The sequence below is a fragment of the Peromyscus leucopus genome, chromosome 5, assembly GCF_004664715.2.
Source record: "Peromyscus leucopus breed LL Stock chromosome 5, UCI_PerLeu_2.1, whole genome shotgun sequence".
Classification (NCBI taxonomy): domain Eukaryota; kingdom Metazoa; phylum Chordata; class Mammalia; order Rodentia; family Cricetidae; genus Peromyscus; species Peromyscus leucopus.
In genome coordinates, this window is record NC_051067.1 from 32,869,478 (window position 1) to 32,887,287 (window position 17,810).

Consider the following 17,810-nt stretch of genomic DNA (forward strand, 5'->3'; position numbering starts at 1 on the left):
TCTCTGCCGGTCATTGTTTCCAGTAGAAACTAATTCTCAAAGCACAATTAGTTCATAAGTTGGTACACACGCATAAGTGACAAACACAAAACGTGTATTTTTTCTTCTGCCATCCACTTGTAATACTTCTTAGTGTGCCTATGCTTCTATTGTTGTTATTAATATCACTATGATTATAGCTTTGAGCATGAGCTCACCTGTCTCTTGACAGAGTTAGCACTTGCCTGCATTTGCCTTAGGTCTTTTTAGAATACTCACATGCCCAGAACTCATCTCAAATCCTTAAAGTTCATTTTTGAGAAGAGGCGGAAAAGATGATTAACATCAGAAGTCAATAGAGTGTGATTCTTGGTGTGTGTGTGTGTGTGTGTGTGTGTGTGAGAGAGAGAGAGAGAGAGAGAGAGAGAGAGAGAGAGATCCCTTATAAGAGTTTCTGTCTCTCTTCATCTCCTACCTTCATTCTAGAGCCTAAATCTCCCTTCCTCCATCATAGCATGATTAGTATCTGTTTTTGAATTCTTGCAGTTCTATGAGTTTTTCTCTCTGTAGCTTCTGATTATGAAAAAGAGGGAAAATCTAAACCAACCTAGTGTATTTCATATCCAATGTAGAATGTGTTTGTTTATTTGTGGTTTCCCTCATTCATAAAAGCTTTAAAGGCCAGAGTCAAGTGGATTTCCACTCCATAAAAGGATTGCATCCATAACCTTTCTTCCTACCATTTCCCCCGCCCTCAGCATTGCCAACATCACAGATGTGTGAAATATTCATGACACAATAAATGTCTTGTAACCAGCCCATATTTGTCATGACGTATAAAAGTCCACAAGCAGAAGTTCAAGAGAGCAAGTCAGATCATTGGGTATGCTAATGATAATTTCAGAGAATTCAGAGAAACCTCTACTCAAGTGAGTAGTTGTGCAATAGGCCTTGGCCCAAGTACTAAAAGGAAAAGAAAGGCAGACAGATACTAATTAGTGTGGAAAGAAGAAACAAGGCAGAGCCCAAAACTCCAGAAGCAAAAGCACAGATTGTTTTCTCTGTTTCTGCAGCTCTGTCCAGAGGAAAGATGCACAGATGGCCACTTGAGGCCTCTGAGCCTACATGATAGCCTAGCCACAGGGTTGGCCTCTGTAGAGGATGACATTGTCCTTCAGAAGGCCACCTGTTTCCAGCCCTCAGTCAGCCTTCCCAATGTAGTTTCCTTCTTTCTGACAAGAGGCTTACAGAACTCAGCTCTCAGAACTTCAGGTATGTGCACCATGATTCAGAGGAGAGGGGCAAGAGGCCTGGTTCCCAGGTGACTGGGTGGAGCAGTGAGAGGGGCTTGGGATCTAGGAGATTCTGTCAGGCTTTTATATGAGAGTTAATAAAACCTGTTGACCTGTAAAGTACAGGAATATTGGCAAAACCAAGAAGGAATGAAACAGTGAGCAGATTAATTAATCAATGTCCTGCAGAGACAGAACACTAGTTCCTAACAGTGGGTGGAAAATGATGCTTTTTTTTTTTTTAACACACAAGTCATAGACTATATGACTGGTATTGTCAGCACAACCAACCATTGCCAAAACTGTAGTTTCCTGAAGGCAGAGGCCAGTTGTTTATTTACCTATTGGTTTTGGTGTTGATGATGAAGCCAGGGCCTCCAACATATTCTACCACTGAGTTATACTGCCATTCCCAGGAAAAACTGTTGTTGAACTTGGCATCCAGCACACAAAATAGGTTCCTAATCTGAGAAAATGTATGTTAGATAAGGAAAGGAACACATCCAGGGTGATGTTAAATTTCTGTCTTGGATACTTTTCTATTGCTGTAATAAGACACTATGACCAACACAACTTATAAAAGAAAGTGTTTAATTTGGGGCTCACGGTTCCAGGGTAGCGTCTATGACCTCATGGTAGGCTGGGAGCAAGGCAGCAGGCAGGAAGGTGTGGCATGGGAGCAGTAGCTGGAAGCTTACTTCTTGATCTACAAGCACAAGGCAGAGCAGACTAATTGGAATGGCCTGGCGTTTTTAAACCCAAAGCCTACCCCCAATGACACACTGCCTTTAACAAGGCCACACCTCCTTCCTGAACAGTTCCACCAATTGGGAACCAAGTATCCAAACACATGAGCCTATGGGGGCCTTTCTTGTTCAAACCTCCAGTCTGGGGAAATTTCCACTGGATAAGGAAAGAAGCATGGCAAGGATGCTGTTCAATTGTCCCAGGCATGAGTTTCACTAATCGTTCATGCATTTATACACCAGACACTCTGTCAACCCTGAAGATCCCTGTCTTCCTCTTTCTGCTTCCCACCCTCCCTTTCCTCTTCCTTTTTACTTTCTTTTTGTCTGAGATAGCCCAAGATTGGAGAAAGTTTGTGTAGTCCAAGCTAACCTCCAAGTTTCTCTATAGCCGAGGCTCTCTTCAAATTCATAATTTTCCTGCCTCTGCCTCCCAAGTGCTGGGAGGATGCCTCCCAAGTGGAGGACACTCAACTCTGCCGTCTTCCCCCTAGAGCAATATCAGTTCTAGAGCCATAGAGTGGTGGCTGTATGATCTACTAGTGACCAAACTCCTATAGACTTGCATTTTAAAAAGACAGATACAATGTGACTCTAGTAGAGAAAGGGGGGGAGTTAGCAAGGAGAAGGAGAGTAGGGAAAGGCAGTAGAAAGGTAGGGGAGAGAGAAGAGGAGGGGCCAACTGGGGAGGAGATTACTAATTCTGCAAGGGTGCCTTCCTACACCGCTGGGCTCCAGTCTTTGGTGCACTGCTGATGTGTCAGATCCCACGGTTTTCTGGAGTTCCACTCCTTGAGAGTCTGTCGTCTGAGCTTTGGATGAGAAACTTCGGCCTAGTCGCTTCCATCTTAGATATTGTTTGTGGTTATTTTCCCTGCAGGGAATGGTTTGATCCAAGTCCTTCTCTATGCCTGCCCAGAAGGGTTCTGCAACAATGAACTTGCTTCTTTAAAATGTATAATGTGTAAACAAAACCATTTTATGGCTGGTAACTATGCCCAAACAACTAGCAATATCTGAACCACTGACGTCTTCTTAGCCCCTGTAGAATATTTGACTTTATCTTGGTATTTGGCAGGACAGAACTGACATAAGATCCAACTTGAACCTTGCTTTACTACCCCCCCCATCTGCTACCACTCCAGCTCACTTGGAGTGGAGACACAACCAGGAGGCTTATCAACTCTGCCTCTCTTTAGTGCACTAGGCACAGTCTTCAGACCTTCATCAAACCCTATTCAAACTGACCATAGACACTGCAATGTGAGGGAGAGTGGGATACCCTCTAAGTGTTCCTGGTCAGAGGACTCCATCCATTGGAACATACTGTATCTGCACAGGCAGCCACCTCTCTGAGGCTCACTTCTGCTTCTTCACATGCCCAGAGGGGCCAGAGGCTAGCCCAGAAGTACAGACAGCAAAGGGTGCCTTGGCTCAGGGTGGTTCTGTGAAGTGGTTCTGGCTGCCTTAGCTACCTTGCACTTGTCTACTGATGTAATTTTTGGAACTCCTCCCAAAAGAAGGGCTTGAGCTTTGTTTTGCTCATTTATAAAAATTATTTACTCTATATGAAACCAAAATTGAATTGGAAATGAAGGCACATACACAGCCTGGATGGGGCTAGAGGGAGGAGGGAGGGGCTTTCCTGAGATAATGGAATGTCCCAAGAGAAATTTCACTCACCGTGACGGGGAAGTCCATTTAGCATGAAATAACACTGTTGCTATTGAAATTCTGTCTTGGGTTTTACCTTTGTTAATAGTTATCATTGTTTTGACTAGTCAGCCATCATTGAAGTCCTATAAGTTTGAGAAACTTATCACACAGTGAACTTACCTCAGGTTGATGATGGACCTCAGGTTGATGATGGGCCAAAAGTCCATTAACCACACTTAGAATTTTTTTTAACAGAGAACTGCCTGTTAACTTCAAGGATAGGACCCAAAAGACACAATCTCACCCAGAGCAACCACCTAGCACCAGTAATTCATGTTTCCTGGAAATGACCTCCCATCACTAAAGTTCTAGTTGCTCTGGATTTTTCATAGCTTTGTCACGCCTCCATAACCTTTATCCAGACACCAACCAGCACAAGGAAAGCTGGTACCTAGAGAATTAATTAAGCAAGGGAGGCCTGAGGTATTCCTGAGTCACACGAGATTATTGTTGTTTTATCTTACACTTCCACAAGGACCTGAGAGGACTGTGGCAAAGACCTCCTATTTGTCTTGCACATCTTGTGTCACTGAGCAGACTAGAACATTCATATTTGGTTTAGTAATAGCCTCAACTCCCCTTCTACTTCACTGGAACGTACAAGAGACTATTTCTTTCATCTTATATGTTACGAAAGGGTCTCTGGTGGTGATTTTTCTCAAATGAAATTACATCCTGTCTCCAAGATGATGTAAGATCTCTGTCTCTACAGACACAAAACCTGCGACTTTGAAGTAGCAGTTCTCCTTCATGCTTTCCAAGGGATTGAAGGGCAGCCTGATGGCAGGGTGGGATGCAGGTATAGAATGGGTGGCAGGAAGATGGCCTGGTACATAATTCAGGTGGTATGCTGCATCTCTCCCCATCACAGTGCTTTTACAAATGAGCATAATGTAAGAAGGACCCTTGCTGTTTCGTAGTGTCCATAACTACTAAGCAAACAGCTGCAGGCTCTTGGTGTTGCTGATATTTTCCTCACACCATGGCAGGCAGCTGCTTCTCGCTACAAAAGGAAGTTTAGTTTTCTGTTGATTGATAGCAACTCTAGCACTTGAGGGCCTGTAAAGGTGTTGATTTCAAAGTCTGCAGTTGTGTATCTGAGCACCATAGAGCAACAGAAGCAAATGTCTAATGAAGTGGTGTGCAGAGCTAACATTTTAAACAGGACACCTGTCACCTAGTTAGTTGTTAAATGTAGTAGTTCCGCATAAGTAATCCCTTACCACTCTCTTTGTATTTCTTTCAAGATATATAATACATGTGCTTTATATGGATATTTATAATATATGTAAATGTGGTTTTTGTTTGCAAGGTTACCCCTATTATTTTAAACTTAGTAATATTTCTTGATGTCTGGTTTATCAGCTGCAAAAGGAAATAATTTGGCTCTTTGACTTGATAGAGGGTGTGTGTCATGTGAGGTGACTTATTTGTTCTTGCTTGGTAAACATTTTCCTGATTTTCAAACTGAAAATCCAATGTCCCAGGAACCACTTTGGCCCTGAGCAATACAGGGCAGCTGGTTTTCTTATGTCTACGGTGTGTTTTGGTGAAATGGGGATTATCTTTAAATGAGAAACAAAACAATCATTTAAGCACTTTCCTTTTCATTTAAGAAAATCTTACCTGTAAAATGTAGGAAGAGAATGGCTGTCTGCAATCACTGCACATCACTGGCCACACTGGCCTGGAACACGTGTTGAGAACCCCTCTGCTTTCCAGAAAGGAAATACTGGTTGGCTTAGGAAAGTGGGTATCAGTATTTGTTGAAGGGGAGTCATGTATTTTGATCTCTGTCAAAGTAATCTAACATTCATGTCTGCTTCCATGTGAGTGTTTTCTTTAGAAACCATCACTGAATCAGCATGAGAGAGCCCAGGAGCCTGATGATGTCAAATTGAGACTACAGTGCTTAAAAAGACAGCTTGAAAAGAAGATTAACAGTCTCCTGCAGGCTTTCAGAGTGCCACAGTCTGGTGTGTTAGCACATAAATGCCTCAATTAATCATCCTTACTGACATCTCTTTGCTGTCTGCTGCCCACAGCACACTCACTGACTTGGTGTCAAGTGCACCAGGCACAGTGCCCATCTCAAGCACCTGAGGATCTTTTATATTCATTCAACCAACCAATATTTAATGTTCTGGGCTTTGTGTCAGAATTTGGAGATACAAAAATAAAAACAAAACTTCTCCCATGCTTAGAACACATCCATTGATAAGTCTACTAGAAAAAAGGATATGTACATAATTAATTTTTATATAGTCTGATGTATCTTGAGTTGGCCAAGCTTTAAAGCTCTCTCCATGGCCCTGATTTTTTTCTATGTAGGAAATTTTCAAACATACACTCCCATATGTGTTTCAAGTTCAACAGCTTTGGTGACTTATGGTCAGAAATATAAGACTGACACATCCTCATGTTGTGTTCTGGAGATCTCAGTCCATAAATGATCTTTTCCAAAGGGGACTATAATGAAGGGAGTGAGGCAGGTGTCATATGCCCAGAAGAATAAGGGCTGTATAGAATGTGTTCTTGCTTTTTTTTTTGCGGGGGTTGGGGGTGAGGAGTGGGGGAGTGGGGGGGTGCGGGGGTAGGGGGTGTGGGGTGGGGAGGTTGTGGGTACCCATCCTCATCCATTTGCCTTCCATTTCATAGGATTCTCAGAGGTACATCTCTAAGAAAAACCTTTGGACTTTAGAGAGGTCACATTTTTAGACAGTAAAAACAGTTTATTATGCAGGTACAAGTTGGTAGTGCTCAGCCTTTTAAAGAGAAACCTTAAAAAATAAAAAAATAAATAAAATAAAGAGAAACCTTTTATCCTACATTTATGGAGGAAAACCCAGCTTTATGATCTGATTAGGAATAATCATGTAAATCACCAAATCTGCCTTTGCAGACATTAACAGAAATCAAATTGTAGAACTAGAAGGCCTCTACAGATCATCATAGTCTAGTTTAAACCAGCTGGCTGTTGAAGTATGAAGTAACTTTTTTCAGACCACACAAAGTAAGGAATAGAATGTTTGTTGTGCCAGGGACTCACTCCATCACCGGCCCCTCCTCAGAAATTCTCCCACTTCTGGTTTTATAGCAACCAAAGGGTCAATGTCTGATGCACTGGAGAGTCTCCAGACTCCACACTCAGCTTCTGTACTTTTGTCAGTGAGGAGGAGAGTGCCAGGCTAGTATGAAGAGGTGTGCCTTAATCAGTGAGGAAATCGTTCCACAAATATTGATTATCTACATACAGCAGATACAGCTTGACCTAAAGATACAAAGGTAAACATCACAGTTTTAACTTCTAAAGAACTTTTCACCCCACAAGGAACATGGAGAAGTCAGTTGTATCATGAAGTGTTGGAGTAGAGTGGGAAAGGCATGCTCCAGCATCCAGGCAGGAAAGTGAACTCACCCAGAGAGGCTGGGGAACTTTAGAGAGGATTTACTTAATGACTGGTGGGTCAGACTTGATAGAACCTAAGCAGACAAAGGACAAACCAGCAGTGGTTGCTGATTGTCTAAGTCCATGGGGAGAAGAGAAAGAATAGATGGGTTAGAATGGATGGGTTGGCACCCAGTAGAAGCTGGAGTTGAGGAATGTTACGTTAAGCTGATGTGTGCCTTTGAATTCACGTGTTGAAATTCTAAACTAGGACCTAAGAATTTGCTCACATTTGAGATTGAATTCAGAGTCAAAGCTTTTATCTAGGTAATTAAGGTAAAACAAGGTCATTGGGGTAGGACTTTATACCACCTGGCATTTTCCTCTCTGTATCTTCAAGTCTCATAGTGTTGTACTTTAAACAACCTGGCATTTTCCTCTCTGTATCTTCAAGTCTCATAGTGTTGTACTTTAAACCACCAGGTCCTTATAGTTACCATCTTAGTGCCTAACAGTATCATAAGATTGCTATCATTTTCTCCTACTAATGAATTTAAAAAAATTAAGACCTAGGAAGCCAAGCAAATGACCAAGGCAGCATTCACACACAGGCCTGTTTGCCTAAGAGCCACCAGTCAAGAATGCAGTCTGTGAGGGCCAGTCACTAACTAGGTAAGGAAGCCTGAGAAAAGGACAGTTCCAAAAGGAGTGACATCTCTTCCAAAGCCTGCTCGCAAGAGAAACTCCGTGCCTCTGGGGTCTAAGTATGGAGTATCAAGCATGGAGGCAAGAGAGGGATGGAAGGGAGGCCTGGACATGTCCTCAGTGCTCCCAAACTCAATTCCAGAAACCTTGCAAAGACTTGGATTATAGAATGAACACCTTGAGACCAAGGTAGGACATTGGTTCTGAAGGGAAAGTAATCAGTGAGAAAACCAGTACAGAAAAGCCATGAGGACCTTTAATCAAGATGGACAGCAGGAGCTGGGCAGAAGGGCAGGGGCTGAAGAAGATAAGGCAGGAGACTCACTAGGTATGGAGACTAATTGGAAGTAGGAAGTGAGAGTGAGAAGGAGCCAATGGTGACTCTGGTTTCCTAGCTTGGGGAAACTGTATGGGTAGTGGCCCTCTCTTCCCTCCCCCTGCCCCCCATCCTACTCCCCTCAGCCCACCCCCCATTCTCTCCTCCAACAAGGTAAGGGCTCCCATGGGGAGTCAGCAGAGCCTGGTACATTCAGTTGAGGCAGGTCCAATCCCCACCCCCTGCATCAAGGCTGTGCAAGGTGTCCCACCATAGGTAGTAGACTCCAAAAAGCCATCTCATGCACCAGAGAAAGATCCTGATTCCACTGACATGCATACCCCTGTTCACAACCACACAAACACAAGTTAATAAATAAATGTAATAAAATATTTTAAAAATAAATGCTAAATGAGCTACATATCTTCTCTTGAGCCTATTAGAGTACACAGAAATACACTGTTCAAGGACAGAAAGGACCTTCTGAGATAGATAGTACATCAAATGCATTCTCGACTTCTGATATTCCCCATTTATGGTGGATATATTGGGATATGACCTCCTTACAATTCTAGGATCATCTTTAACTTAGGACTCTTTGGATTTATTTCTCTATAAGTAGAAAATTTCAATGATGATGTAAAAATAGATCTTCAAGTTTGTGCATGGGAATCTTTTTAAACTGATCTTGCAAAGTTCATAGGTTTCTCTCATATAATACATAAAATATGTATTATTCTGTAAATATATATTGGGGACATTTTTTGACCAATAATATACCCACACAGATGTTACTGGGAGGGAATTTGGGGAAGATTGGGAGTCATCTCTCAAAGAAGCTGTGTCTCCCAAAGACTGTCAGATAGCCAAGGTTAGGATAATCACAAGTACCACACATCCAAATTAAGATGGATTGTTCCAAGTTAAGATATTATAAGCCCATTCTCAGGTCATTCATTCATCATACATGGGTAACATCAAATTATCTTTTCAAAGTATGGCATCATATGCTTTACTTTCTCGATATTTACTATTGTTTTGAGCTTACAATATTCAATCAGGCAAAGAGGAAGCCTCCTGTGTGACATGATGATATGCTCTACAGTGGCACTTGGGAACTTTGCCTTCAAGCATGTCTCATCACATCAGGGCTCAGCTGGGGACATTGGAAAGCACTGCATCTGCACAGATTCTTCACTCAGCATGTCAGCTTCCCTGCCACCATGTGGGACGCCATCATTACCTCTTCCTTGTTGACCATCACATTCACCTTTTTCTCTGGCCTGCTTATTTCCCAACACTTATGTCAGTACTGTATAAAGTTTAGAATGTTAATCATGTGTTTTAAAATGAGGAAAACAGCATGCTGTGACCTAGCCATGGTGGTACGTACTCATTGCTCACACCTAAGGGATAAAATAGTCGCTTGGGGGCATTCAAAATATAATGATTTTACTATAATCTACTTAACAAAAGAAGTTGCCATTGAACTTAATGGGGTTTTTTGTTTGTTTTTGTTTTGTTTGCTTGCAACATGTCAGGAATTAAAAGAGAAACATTGGAGAAGAAGACTGAGAGCCAGAATTTGGGTGGACATCTCTCTGCAGACCAGCATGCACATCATGGAAACCCAGGAAGAAAATAGGAGAGAATTACTTAAAGGATCAGTGGCTAAGATGCCCCAAAATATAAAAAAGATATGAATATACAAGCCCCAAATTGTAACTGGAAGCTTTTCTCCCTGCCTGCCAGTACCCAAATAACCAGTCAGGGGCTTAATATTAATTACAAACTGTTTGGTCTATGGCTCAGGCTTATTGCTAGCTAGCTCTTGCATCTTAAATTAACCCATTTCTATTAATCTATACTTTGCCACATGGCTGTGGCATTACCAGTCTACTGGCATCTTGTTTCTTGGCTGGCCTGACTCCACCTTTCTCCCTGTCTCTCCCTTGGATTTCCCACCTGGCTATAACCTGCCTTACCATAGGCCAGAGCAGCTTCTTTATTAACCGATGGTAGCAACATATATTTATAGCATGCAGAAAGACCATCCCACAGCAATAAATCTCATTAGGAGGAATTAAAGAGACCTATGACAAACTATTGAGAGTCAAGAGGAAGAAAATGTTCAAAACTGTAGACATCACCAAACACATGCAAGGGATACTCACTAAGAATTTCTGTGTACATTCTTCCAAAATTCTGTATAGCATGAGGAATTGATATTCCAACTACTGGAAAGGAAGAAAAAAGTTGACTGAGAAGTCTGAATTTGACAAAACTACTCTTAAAGAGCAGAAGGCGAGACAAAGGCTTTGTGAGAAACAAAAGCCAGAAGATCTGTTACTGTGTGTTTCCTGCTAGGAAACACTAACTGAAGTCCTTTAAGAAAGGTGAAAGAATGTTAGGCAGAACTCGAGGCCATTAGAGGAAAGAAATCTTTCTGCTAGAATTCATTTACATGGAAAATTGTAAAAGCAAGTACAAGTTAATTTTGCTTTTTAAACTCCCCTTTCCATTTTCTGTTCAGCCCAAGAGGCAAGCACACAGAAAAACATAGTGTGGACTTGTTCTCGAGTATGCACACTTTGTAACATCAGCAACTTAAAGGTGGAGCCACAGTTGTATAGCAACAGAAATTTTGTATGCTTTAGGGCTTAAACAGGTGTGAATCCAAATCCAACTGTTAGAAAGCTGAATAAGATCCATGGTAGCCCCAAAATATAACTATAGCATTTATGTACAAAATAAAAACAAAAATACCAAATAACCAAAAAGAAGGCAAGAAACAAACCCCATAAGCCCCATAGAAAATAATTGAAAAAAGGCTAAAAATAAGTCTTTGCTTAGAAAATTCTTTAATGTAATGGACTTATTTCTTGAATGCCAAGACAGGCAGTAGGATCCAATTATATGCTATCTACACTTTAGATTCAAATAAATGAAAAATACTGATAATAAAACAATGAAACACATGTGCCATGTAAGTAATAACCAAAGAGATCTGGAAGAAGTATACTGATAACATACAAAACAGATTTTAAAAATTTTTGAGGCAAAAAGAGAATTTCATATTAATAACAGTTTGTACCTGGCAACAATCTTAAACATTCCCGGGGTGGGGGCGTGGTCTCCAAATATGTGATGCAAACAGGAGCTTCTGTGAGGAAGAAATGGTAGTTCTACAGTAATAACACACTTCAATAATAAAGATACGACATTCAGACAAAAGGTTCAAACATCACTGTGAATTCAGCAGATCCAACAGCTGACATATAAAATACTTCACAACAGTAGAGTACATATTTTCCTCAAAAGCATGTGTGACATTTTCTAAGATAGACTGTATGTTGTGTCACCAAAATATTTTCTATATATTTAAAAATATCTGTATCCAGCAAAATGTCCCCTCTGGACACACTAGAGGTTAGAAATCAATAAAACGAGTGCTGAGGGTCTAGCTCAATGGCACCATTCTTGCCTACCTTATGAGAGGCCCTGGTTTGACCCTGAGCGCTGTTCCTCACTCCATCAAAAACAAAAGGAAAACTGAAAACTAAACAAGTATGTGGAAATTAAACTGCACACTCTGAAAAAACAATGAATCAGAGAAGAAATGACAGGGGCAGTTAGAATATAACATTGAAGTTTACAGGATGTAGTGAAAATACTGCTGAACAGAAATTTATAGCTATAAATGCTTACATTAAGAAAGATCTCAAATCAACAACCTAAATTTATACTTTAAGGAACTAGAAAAAGAAGAACAAACTAACCCCAAAGCCAGCAGAAGGAAGGAAATAATAAAGATTACAGTAGAGATAAACAAAATAGAGAATAGAAAAACAATAGAGAAAAATCAGGGAAGCCAAAAGTTGGCTCTTCAAAAAGATCAACAAAAGCCAATAAAACTTTAACTAGATTGATTAAGAACAAAAGAACGTAGACTCAGATTACTAAAATCAGAAATGACAGCAGGGTCACTACTGCCAATTCTGCAGAAAGATAAAAGATTATAAAAGAGAAGTATGAACAAGACATCAACAGGTTGGATAACCTAGATGAATGGACAAACACCCACAGACACAAAGCCTTCCAAGAATGAATCATGAAGAAACTCTATAACGTGATAAGATTGAACCAGCATTCAAATACTTCCCATTGAAGAAATGCCTAGGGTGGCTTCATTGACATAGTCTACCAAATATTTAAAGAAATGCCACCAATCATCCTCTAACCCCTCAGGAACATTGGGAAAGGATACTAATTCATTTTAAGATGCCACTATTTTATGAATTCCAAATCCAGACAACACTATAAGAAAACTATATAATATCTATTATAAAGACAGATATGAATAGTCTTAGCAAAGTTCTATCCAAACAAATTTAATAGCACTGTTGAAGGATTACACAACATGACCAAATAGGATCTAAGAGTTAGAACTACCATATAAACAACAATATATAAAAGTCAACATACAGAGTCTGGAGAGATTGCTCAATGGTTAAGAGCACTTGCTGTTCTTACAGACAGCCTGGGTTTGGTTCCCAGCACCCACCTAGTGGCTCACAATCACCTATAACTCCAGTTCCAGAGGATCCAATACCTTCTTCCTTAGACAGCAGATATGCACATGGTGCACTCACACATTTTTAAGAAAGTAAACAGATTATACACTAAAATAAGCAACCTAAAATGGAAATCAAGTGAATAAATTCATTATTGATAATATTGAAAGGCATAAAAAATAATCGGTAACTTAACCAAGGAGATTAAAGACCTGTAAATAAAATTACAAAACACTGCTGAAGTGTGTGTGTGTGTCTGTGTGTGTGTGTGTGTGTGTGTGTATGGAAAGATACCCCATGTTTATGGACTATGACTTAATATTGTTATGATATATTTTATCCCTCCAAAAGGCCTATGCTAAAGACTTAAGCACCAGCTGGTGGTGCTGCTGAGAGCTGATTGTATTCTGAAGGTGACAGTTTTATCCATCAATGAGTTAATCTGTTGGTGAGTTCATTGTTAGGGCATAGACTTGGCTCTAGGAAGTAGGTCACTGGGCCCTACCTTTGAATGTATCTCTTGTCACCAATTCCTTCTTCTTTCCGTCTCTCTCTGCTTCCTGGACATATAAGGTGAGCAGCTTTGTTCTGCCCATGCTCTCTGCACCATGTTGTTCTTTCTCATGACAGGCCTATAACAACTGGACCATGGGTTAAAACCTCTGGAAACATGGGCCAAAATAAATCTTCCCTCCTTTAGGTTTTTCTTGTTATTGTTGGTTTTGGGTATTTTGCAGTTGGCTGGGCCCTCCTGTATCAGTTATCAGTCAAGAAAATTCCCCACAGACTTGCCTATAGGCAATCTGATGGAGGCATTTTCTTAATTGAGGTTCATCCCAGACAACTCTAACTTGTGTCAAGTTGACAATAAAACAAGACAAACAAGCAAACAAAAACCAACAAGGACATAGACATATCTACCAGTGAAGTAGAACAGGGAGACCTGAAATAAAATCTCATAGGAGGTAAAGAATATTAACCTCCTATGAAATATTAATCAATTATGTAGTTAGTACTTATTGTCAACTTGAAAGTATCTAGAAGACAAACATCTTGGCATGTCTATGAGGAAGTTTTGCAGTTGGGTTAGTTGGGAAGACCCACCTTCAACGTGGGTGGTACCATTCTGTGGGCTGTGGTGTCAGACTGAATGCAAAGGAGAAAGCAAGTTGAGCATGAGCATTCAAGTCTTTCTGCCTCCTGACTGCAGGCCAGTGTGACCAGGCACTTCACTTTCGTGCTGCCATGCCTTTCCCATCATGTGGACTGTGGTGCCCAGTTAGTGATGCTGCTTTGAGTTTTGGAGCCTTTGGGTTGTAGTACTGACTTAGAGGAACTGAATTACTGGGTGGCTTTGGAGTCTACATCTCTACCATATTTCTTTTCTGGTTTCTGCTTACTTATTCACCCAGATGTGAGCCTCAAACCCTGACACCATAGCTGAGAACTACTCCTGTCTCTGTGCCTTTATCATCATGATGGAATGCACTCTCAAACTGTGACCCAAAGTAAGTCCATCCTCTCCTTTAAGTTGTTTATCAGACATCTGATTTTAGCAATGAAACAAATAGCTAATACAATGATATGCTTCCAAAACTTAAAACCTACCATTGGTCCATCACTACTAACTGAATGGCATACTTTATTTAGATTTTATTAGGTTTTTCATGAATGTCTTGTCTTTGTTCCAGGATCATGTAAACAATACCATCAACACTTTTAGCTGCCTCTTCTGAGAAAATTTCAGAGTTTGTTTTGATAACCTTGACAACTCGGATCTTCTGCAAGAGCCGTATGCACTCTTAAACATTGAGCCATTTTTTTCAAGCCTCAGCATGCTACATTTTATTTTTTTATTTTTATTTTTTTTTTTTTTTTTTTTTTTTTTTTTTTTTGGTTTTTCGAGACAGGGTTTCTCTGTGTAGCTTTGCGCCTTTCCTGGAGCTCACTTGGTAGCCCAGGCTGGCCTCGAACTCACAGAGATCCGCTTGCCTCTGCCTCCCGAGTGCTGGGATTAAAGGCGTGCGCCACCACCGCCCGGCTACTACATTTTATTTTATTAATATATTTATTTTATTTTACACGTATGAGTGTTTTGCTTGCATCTATGTTACCATGTGTGTTCCTGGTGTCAATGGAGATCAGAAAAGGGCATTTGATTTTCTGGAACTGGAGTTACAAGATGGTTGTAATCTGTCATGTGAGCACAGGGAAATAAATCCTGAGTCCTCTGTAAAAGCAGCAAGTGCTCTTAACATTCTCCAAGATAGACCATGTCTACTCGAACCACAGTGGAATGAAGCTAGAAACACAGAGCAGGGTGGAATAATGGAGAAATGACAAGTGTGTGAAAATTAATCACCTGTTTTTAAATTACAACAGAGTCAAAGAAGAAATCAGAAGAGAAATGGGAAAATAATCAGAAGTGGTTGAAGACGGAAGCAGAACACCAAATTTAAGAACACAGCAAAGGCACAGCTTACAGGCAACTCTACAGCTCCACGTGCCTGTTAAAACATCAATGAACGAAGCACCTTTACATCTTGAGGATATATATATACACCACGAGAAGAGAAAACTAAGCCTGTGTCTGCAGAGCTAGAGGGAGGAAGGAACTAGCAAGATTAGAGCGGCGATAAGTGAAACTGAGAACAGAAAAACAGAGCCAATAAACTCTATAGTTGGTTGACTTTTCGGCAAAATTAGTGTGTATTGAGGCCGAAAAGGGAAAAATAGCAGACACGAATTAATGAAGTCAGAATCGAGAGTAGAGAAATTAGTACCAGTTTTGCAGAAATTAAATATTATACATGAATACCAGGAACAGTGTGCACCAACAAATCAGATAAGTTAATTAAATGAAATGGACACATTCCTAGAAACAAAAATTATCCAAACTGACATACAAAGAAATAGGAAATTGCTACAAATTTGTCACCAGAGATTGAATCAACAGTGAGAAACCTCTCAATAAAGTGTCCAAGACCACACAGCTTCACTAGTGAATTCTATTACATGTTTAAGAATAATCAATACCAATTCTTTACAAACTCTTACAAAATAAGGAGGAAGGGAAGAGGAGAAAGAGGAATTCAGCATTACATAGTGAAACTAGAAAACACAAGGTAATTACAGACAGCTATCTTTCAAAACTGCAGATACAACAATCTAATGCTAACAAATGAAACCATATGACATATTAGAAGGAATACACATTGAATCAGAGAGCAAAAGTGGTTGAAAAATATTTAAAGTAACCACTATATTAAATTTATTAAGTTAGTAGAACATGAAGGAGGTGGTGGAGGAGACAGGCAGTTTGAGAAATAGGAACAGCTTAATGAGATGTATGTATGACCATCACTTTCCATGCCCACTAAAAGACTAAAATTAACAGGACGAAGGAAAAAGAACACATGATCATCTCATTTGGTGCAAAAGGGAATTAGTAAAATTCAACATGGTTTCAAGATTAAAAATAACTCAGCAAACTAGAGTTTGTATAGACCTTCTTGAGTATATTAAGAGGCATATGTGGAAAATGCAGATGAATCCAGTTCAATAGTGAAAGACTGAAAAGCTTTCCCTTCTAGATTTGCCTGTTTCCCTTCAAGACAGGATGTCTGCTTTCACCTCTGTATTCAACATCATAGACTCTAGTCAGAGAAATCAGACAAAAGAAAAAAAGGAAATCAGAAGGAAGAAGTGAACCATTGCTAGGCAGCTGACACATACAGTTAAAGCTTTGAAGAATCTACTAGAACACAAGTTTTCTTTTTCAAGATTATTGCAGCTACTGTGGGCCACTTGAAATTCTCTATAATTTTCCGTATCAGCTTTTCCATGTCCTCTGTAGAGGCATAGTTGGAGTTTATAAGATCAATATGTCCCCCCCTTTTGTGTCTCTCTGTCTCTGTCTCTGTTTCTCTCTCTCTCTCTCTCTCTCTCTCTCTCTCTCTCTCTCTCTCTCTCTCTCTCCCCTCTCCCCCCAATAAAGCTCTTAAAAGGTAAAAAAAGATCAATATGCAAAAATGAGGTATGTTTCTACATTCTAGCAAAGAACAATCAAAACCATCACATTAAAAAAAAACAATTCAGTTTACAAACATATCATTACAACACAATTGCCTGCCAATAAATTTAACCAAAGAGATAAAATACTTGTATGAAAACTACAAACATTTTTTTGAAAAAGTACAAAGAAATTTTGTGCTCATGGGTTAGAAAATGCAATATTGCGAAGACGTTAATACCAACACAAGTTTATGTACCCATTCCTTTCTGTATTCCAACAGCCTCCACTGAGAACATGGAAAAGCTGATACCGAGACTTACAGAGAATTTCAAGTAGCCCACCGTATCCAATGTAATCTTGAAAAAGAAAAACCTATCTTAACTTGAAGGAAGAAACATGTATTTTATCTCTTCGTTTGAGGAATTGCAAATCCTCCTTGTAATGGGCTTAGCCCACAGAGCCATAGAAACTAATGTCAAGGACCAAGACACAGAGAGCTTGGGCGGGAAGCAAAAGTGGGTACCACCTTCAAAGGCTCTTCAGCATGACCTATCTCTGCCAGTACCAGTCATATCTCTTATCTTAAAGGTCCTATGACTCTCTAAAACAGCACTGCCACCTGGGGATTAAGTATTCCAACACATGAGCCTTTAAGGGACATTTCACATCCAAACCATAACAGAGGACTTCCTACTTCCTACATAAAACTTCCATCAAAGATGCCATCAGCAGAACGAGGTTGTACTGATATAGGGATAAACATACAGGCTTGCAGAGAAGAAGTGAGGATCCCAAGTTAAATCTATCATCTGCGGCCAATTGCTTTTGACACAGGTGCCAGTTTCATTCAATGGGAGGAAAACACTTTCTTTCACAAAGAGGCTAGGACAAGTGCAGCAAGGAAAAGAACTTGGATTCTGGCTCCTGTGCATCCAACTTGACTGCGATGGATGGACAAACTGAATGAAGAGCTCCAACTACTGAACTCTTAGAAACACTGAGGTGTTTTATGGAATTGAAAATAAATGAAATGACAGATACCTGTAGAAGTCACAATACCAAACAAAAGTACATTGTGG